Here is a 7,752-nt window from a genome sequence, read left to right on the forward strand (position 1 = left end):
GCTATGTCCATTGTCCCATTTAAAATTCTTCATCTCAAAACTCAATATGTAGTGCAAATCTGAAAATTGATTAAACAAATTTATATCTAAATATCAATTTAACATTTAATTACTAATATTGCATATATTATAATCATTGTGTGTTTATAAAAAGAAAGTTATATAATCATGTAACATTATAATGTTTATTGATTAGACCTCAATAAATTAATAAATATTTTGTAAAGCTTTTAATTCATGATGCATAAGTGTTTAACTAAGTTGAATTTATACTACTCAGATTTTTAATAAGTATCAGACAAATAATTTGCATCATTTATTGAAGAATGCATTTAAAGGTCAAGTTTATAATGATTTAAATGAATATTTTAAGTTCAACTTTTTAAACTCTTCATATAAAAACAAAATTAATTTGTTATGATTAAAATAGTACTCATACCTACACATTTTAACACTTAAAGCATTGTACATTTGAATGATAATAACAAGAGTGGGAAACTTCATTGTGCATGTAATAAATGGATAGTTTTATAAACAGTTATACTGTATTATGTTATGTAATATTTAATTAATATACACTAATAAACTGTTGAACATTTTGTGAAGCGTTTAATTTATGATAAACAATAGTGAGGAACGCATTAAGTTTAATTCTTCACTTAATCAGTGTTCTATAAATAGTTGGAATCTTTTAATGAAAAATGCTATTACGCATCACAATAAGAATGATTTATGCACTATTTTACATGGTATGCATTGACGTTTAAAGCACACAAGACTAATAACAGAGATTGATATTATTGTATTTGAAATTAATTCAGAATTACATTTAAATACTACAAAAATTTAAAAAAAAAACATTGATTGAATGAGGAGGGTATAGGATTTTGTTAAATTGATAGAAAGGGAAAGCCAAATTTGGTTTCAAATTTTTATGTATCAGTTGTGAGAAAAATAATGATGGGATAAGTAATTATTTATTGTATAAAACAATTCAAGTATGCAAAATGTATGTAGTGGCTCACTAAACAATGCATAACACTTATAAAATATATAACATGTATAAAGAATATACCATTAAATTTAAACCAGTAGAATTATGTAGATGTAATACATAAACTATACTGAGCGAGTTGTATGTATTTTTCCTTTGATGGTGGTCCGCTTCAAATGTACAGCTATGTCCATTGTCCATTTAAAATTCCTCATCTCAAAACTCAATATGTAGTGCAAATCTGAAAATTGATTAAACAAATTTATATCTAAATATCAATTTAACATTTAATTACTAACATTGCATATATTAAAATCATTGTGTGTTTATAAAAAGAAAGTTATATAATCATTTAACATTATAATGTTTATTGATTAGACCTCAATAAATTAATAAATATTTTGTAAAGCTTTTATTTCATGATGCATAAGTGTTTAACTAAGTTGAATTTATACTACTCAGATTTTTAATAAGTATCAGACAAATAATTTGCATCATTTATTGAAGAATGCATTTAAAGGTCAAGATTATAATGATTTAAAAGAATATTTTAAGTTCAACTTTTTATACTCTTCATATAAAAACAAAATTAATTTGTTATGATTAAAATAGTACTCATACCTACACATTTTAACACTTAAAGCATTGTACATTTGAATGATAATAACAAAAGTGGGCAACTTCATTGTGCATGTAATAAATGGATAGTTTTATAAACAGTTATACCGTATTATGTTATGTAATATTTAATTAATATACACGAATAAACTGTTGAACATTTTGTGAAGCGTTTAATTTATGATAAACAATAGTGAGGAACGCATTAAGTTTAATTCTTCACTTAATCAGTGTTCTATAAATAGTTGGAATCTTTTAATGAAAAATGCTATTACGCATCACAATAACAATGATTTATGCACTATTTTACATGGTATGCATTGACGTTTATAGCACACATGACTAATAACAGAGATTGATATTATTGTATATGAAATTAATTCAGAATTACATTTAAATACTACAAAAATTAAAAAAAAGAACATTGATTGAATGAGGAGGGTATAGGATTTTGTTAAATTGATAGAAAGGGAAAGCCAAATTTGGTTTCAAATTTTTATGTATCAGTTGTGAGAAAAATAATGATGGGATAAGTAATTATTTATTGTATAAAACAATTCAAGTATGCAAAATGTATGTAGTGGCTCACTAAACAATGCATAACACTTATAAAATATATAACATGTATAAAGAATATACCATTAAATTTAAACCAGTAGAATTATGTAGATGTAATACATAAACTATACTGAGCGAGTTGTATGTATTTTTCCTTTGATGGTGGTCCGCTTCAAATGTACAGCTATGTCCATTGTCCATTTAAAATTCTTCATCTCAAAACTCAATATGTAGTGCAAATCTGAAAATTGATTAAACAAATTTATATCTAAATATCAATTTAACATTTAATTATTAATATTGCATATATTATAATCATTGTGTGTTTATAAAAAAGAAAGTTATATAATCATTTAACATTATAATGTTTATTGATTAGACCTCAATAAATTAATAAATATTTTGTAAAGCTTTTAATTCATGATGCATAAGTGTTTAACTAAGTTGAATTTATACTACTCAGATTTTTAATAAGTATCAGACAAATAATTTGCATCATTTATTGAAGAATGCATTTAAAGGTCAAGATTATAATGATTTAAAAGAATATTTTAAGTTCAACTTTTTATACTCTTCATATAAAAACAAAACTAATTTGGTATGATTAAAATAGTACTCATACCTACACATTTTATCACTTAAAGCATTGTACATGTGAATGATAATTACAAAAGTGGGAAACTTCATTGTGCATGTAATAAATGGATAGTTTTATAAACAGTTATACTGTATTATGTTATGTAATATTTAATTAATATACACTAATAAACTGTTGAACATTTTGTGAAGCGTTTAATTTATGATAAACAATAGTGAGTAACGCATTAAGTTTAATTCTTCACTTAATCAGTGTTCTATAAATAGTTGGAATCTTTTAATGAAAAATGCTATTACGCATCACAATAACAATGATTTATGCACTATTTTACATGGTATGCATTGACGTTTATAGCACACATGACTAATCACAGAGATTGATATTATTGTATTTGAAATTAATTCAGAATTACATTTAAATACTACAAAAATTTAAAAAAAGAACATTGATTGAATGAGGGTATAGGATTTTGTTAAATTGATAGAAAGGGAAAGCCAAATTTGGTTTCAAATTTTTATGTATCAGTTGTGAGAAAAATAATGATGGGATAAGTAATTATTTATTGTATAAAACAATTCAAGTATGCAAAATGTATGTAGTGGCTCACTAAACAATGCATAACACTTATAAAATATATAACATGTATAAAGAATATACCATTAAATTTAAACCAGTAGAATTATGTAGATGTAATACATAAACTATACTGAGCGAGTTGTATGTATTTTTCCTTTGATGGTGGTCCGCTTCAAATGTACAGCTATGTCCATTGTCCATTTAAAATTTCTCATCTCAAAACTCAATATGTAGTGCAAATCTGAAAATTGATTAAACAAATTTATATCTAAATATCAATTTAACATTTAATTACTAACATTGCATATATTATAATCATTGTGTGTTTATAAAAAGAAAGTTATATAATCATTTAACATTATAATGTTTATTGATTAGACCTCAATAAATTAATAAATATTTTGTAAAGCTTTTAATTCATGATGCATAAGTGTTTAACTAAGTTGAATTTATACTACTCAGATTTTTAATAAGTATCAGACAAATAATTTGCATCATTTATTGAAGAATGCATTTAAAGGTCAAGATTATAATGATTTAAAAGAATATTTTAAGTTCAACTTTTTACACTCTTCATATAAAAACAAAATTAATTTGGTATGATTAAAATAGTACTCATACCTACACATTTTATCACTTAAAGCATTGTACATGTGAATGATAATTACAAAAGTGGGAAACTTCATTGTGCATGTAATAAATGGATAGTTTTATAAACAGTTATACTGTATTATGTTATGTAATATTTAATTAATATACACTAATAAACTGTTGAACATTTTATGAAGCGTTTAATTTATGATAAACAATAGTGAGTAACGCATTAAGTTTAATTCTTCACTTAATCAGTGTTCTATAAATAGTTGGAATCTTTTAATGAAAAATGCTATTACGCATCACAATAACAATGATTTATGCACTATTTTACATGGTATGCATTGACGTTTATAGCACACATGACTAATAACAGAGATTGATATTATTGTATTTGAAATTAATTCAGAATTACATTTAAATACTACAAAAATTTAAAAAAAAAACATTGATTGAATGAGGGTATAGGATTTTGTTAAATTGATAGAAAGGGAAAGCCAAATTTGGTTTCAAATTTTTATGTATCAGTTGTGAGAAAAATAATGATGGGATAAGTAATTATTTATTGTATAAAACAATTCAAGTATGCAAAATGTATGTAGTGGCTCACTAAACAATGCATAACACTTATAAAATATATAACATGTATAAAGAATATACCATTAAATTTAAACCAGTAGAATTATGTAGATGTAATACATAAACTATACTGAGCGAGTTGTATGTATTTTTCCTTTGATGGTGGTCCGCTTCAAATGTACAGCTATGTCCATTGTCCATTTAAAATTCCTCATCTCAAAACTCAATATGTAGTGCAAATCTGAAAATTGATTAAACAAATTTATATCTAAATATCAATTTAACATTTAATTACTAATATTGCATATATTATAATCATTGTGTGTTTATAAAAAGAAAGTTATATAATCATGTAACATTATAATGTTTATTGATTAGACCTCAATAAATTAATAAATATTTTGTAAAGCTTTTAATTCATGATGCATAAGTGTTTAACTAAGTTGAATTTATACTACTCAGATTTTTAATAAGTATCAGACAAATAATTTGCATCATTTATTGAAGAATGCATTTAAAGGTCAAGATTATAATGATTTAAAAGAATATTTTAAGTTCAACTTTTTATACTCTTCATATAAAAACAAAATTAATTTGTTATGATTAAAATAGTACTCATACCTACACATTTTAACACTTAAAGCATTGTACATTTGAATGATAATAACAAGAGTGGGCAACTTCATTGTGCATGTAATAAATGGATAGTTTTATAAACAGTTATACTGTATTATGTTATGTAATATTTAATTAATATACACAAATAAACTGTTGAACATTTTGTGAAGCGTTTAATTTATGATAAACAATAGTGAGTAACGCATTAAGTTTAATTCTTCACTTAATCAGTGTTCTATAAATAGTTGGAATCTTTTAATGAAAAATGCTATTACGCATCACAATAACAATGATTTATGCACTATTTTACATGGTATGCATTGACGTTTATAGCACACATGACTAATCACAGAGATTGATATTATTGTATTTGAAATTAATTCAGAATTACATTTAAATACTACAAAAATTTAAAAAAAGAACATTGATTGAATGAGGGTATAGGATTTTGTTAAATTGATAGAAAGGGAAAGCCAAATTTGGTTTCAAATTTTTATGTATCAGTTGTGAGAAAAATAATGATGGGATAAGTAATTATTTATTGTATAAAACAATTCAAGTATGCAAAATGTATGTAGTGGCTCACTAAACAATGCATAACACTTATAAAATATATAACATGTATAAAGAATATACCATTAAATTTAAACCAGTAGAATTATGTAGATGTAATACATAAACTATACTGAGCGAGTTGTATGTATTTTTCCTTTGATGATGGTCCGCTTCAAATGAACAGCTATGTCCATTGTCCATTTAAAATTCTTCATCTCAAAACTCAATATGTAGTGCAAATCTGAAAATTGATTAAACAAATTTATATCTAAATATCAATTTAACATTTAATTACTAATATTGCATATATTATAATCATTGTGTGTTTATAAAAAGAAAGTTATATAATCATTTAACATTATAATGTTTATTGATTAGACCTCAATAAATTAATAAATATTTTGTAAAGCTTTTAATTCATGATGCATAAGTGTTTAAATAAGTTGAATTTATCCTACTCAGATTTTTAATAAGTATCAGACAAATAATTTGCATCATTTATTGAAGAATGCATTTAAAGGTCAAGATTATAATGATTTAAATGAATATTTTAAGTTCAACTTTTTATACTCTTCATATAAAAACAAAATTAATTTGTTATGATTAAAATAGTACTCATACCTACACATTTTAACACTTAAAGCATTGTACATTTGAATGATAATAACAAAGAGTGGGAAACTTCATTGTGCATGTAATAAATGGATAGTTTTATAAACAGTTATACTGTATTATGTTATGTAATATTTAATTAATATACACTAATAAACTGTTGAACATTTTGTGAAGCGTTTAATTTATGATAAACAATAGTGAGTAACGCATTAAGTTTAATTCTTCACTTAATCAGTGTTCTATAAATAGTTGGAATCTTTTAATGAAAAATGCTATTACGCATCACAATAAGAATGATTTATGCACTATTTTACATGGTATGCATTGACGTTTATAGCACACATGACTAATAACAGAGATTGATATTATTGTATTTGAAATTAATTCAGAATTACATTTAAATACTACAAAAATTTAAAAAAAAAAACATTTATTGAATGAGGGTATAGGATTTTGTTAAATTGATAGAAAGGGAAAGCCAAATTTGGTTTCAAATTTTTATGTATCAGTTGTGAGAAAAATAATGATGGGATAAGTAATTATTTATTGTATAAAACAATTCAAGTATGCAAAATGTATGTAGTGGCTCACTAAACAATGCATAACACTTATAAAATATATAACATGTATAAAGAATATACCATTAAATTTAAACCAGTAGAATTATGTAGATGTAATACATAAACTATACTGAGCGAGTTGTATGTATTTTTCCTTTGATGGTGGTCCGCTTCAAATGTACAGCTATGTCCATTGTCCATTTAAAATTCCTCATCTCAAAACTCAATATGTAGTGCAAATCTGAAAATTGATTAAACAAATTTATATCTAAATATCAATTTAACATTTAATTACTAATATTGCATATATTATAATCATTGTGTGTTTATAAAAAGAAAGTTATATAATCATGTAACATTATAATGTTTATTGATTAGACCTCAATAAATTAATAAATATTTTGTAAAGCTTTTAATTCATGATGCATAAGTGTTTAACTAAGTTGAATTTATCCTACTCAGATTTTTAATAAGTATCAGACAAATAATTTGCATCATTTATTGAAGAATGCATTTAAAGGTCAAGATTATAATGATTTAAATGAATATTTTAAGTTCAACTTTTTATACTCTTCATATAAAAACAAAATTAATTTGTTATGATTAAAATAGTACTCATACCTACACATTTTAACACTTAAAGCATTGTACATTTGAATGATAATAACAAGAGTGGGAAACTTCATTGTGCATGTAATAAATGGATAGTTTTATAAACAGTTATACTGTATTATGTTATGTAATATTTAATTAATATACAAGAATAAACTGTTTAACATTTTGTGAAGCGTTTAATTTATGATAAACAATAGTGAGTAACGCATTAAGTTTAATTCTTCACTTAATCAGTGTTCTATAAATAGTTGGAATCTTTTAATGAAAAATGC

The 7,752-nt window shown here is 23.6% G+C and overlaps 1 long non-coding RNA gene across 1 annotated transcript; it reads right to left on the minus strand.

Annotated features, from left to right (window-relative positions):
* Positions 1-18: 18 nt before the first annotated feature.
* LOC103311669 lies at positions 19-7,152 on the minus strand. The gene is made up of 7 exons (XR_511274.3): positions 6,947-7,152; positions 5,772-5,931; positions 4,599-4,758; positions 3,426-3,585; positions 2,252-2,411; positions 1,076-1,235; positions 19-59 (listed from the first exon to the last, which is right to left on the minus strand). It is a non-coding gene; the product is annotated as an uncharacterized LOC103311669 (long non-coding RNA).
* Positions 7,153-7,752: the final 600 nt, after the last annotated feature.

Source organism: Acyrthosiphon pisum, unplaced genomic scaffold (genome assembly GCF_005508785.2).
Source record: "Acyrthosiphon pisum isolate AL4f unplaced genomic scaffold, pea_aphid_22Mar2018_4r6ur Scaffold_13210;HRSCAF=13848, whole genome shotgun sequence".
NCBI classification, from domain to species: Eukaryota; Metazoa; Arthropoda; class Insecta; order Hemiptera; family Aphididae; genus Acyrthosiphon; species Acyrthosiphon pisum.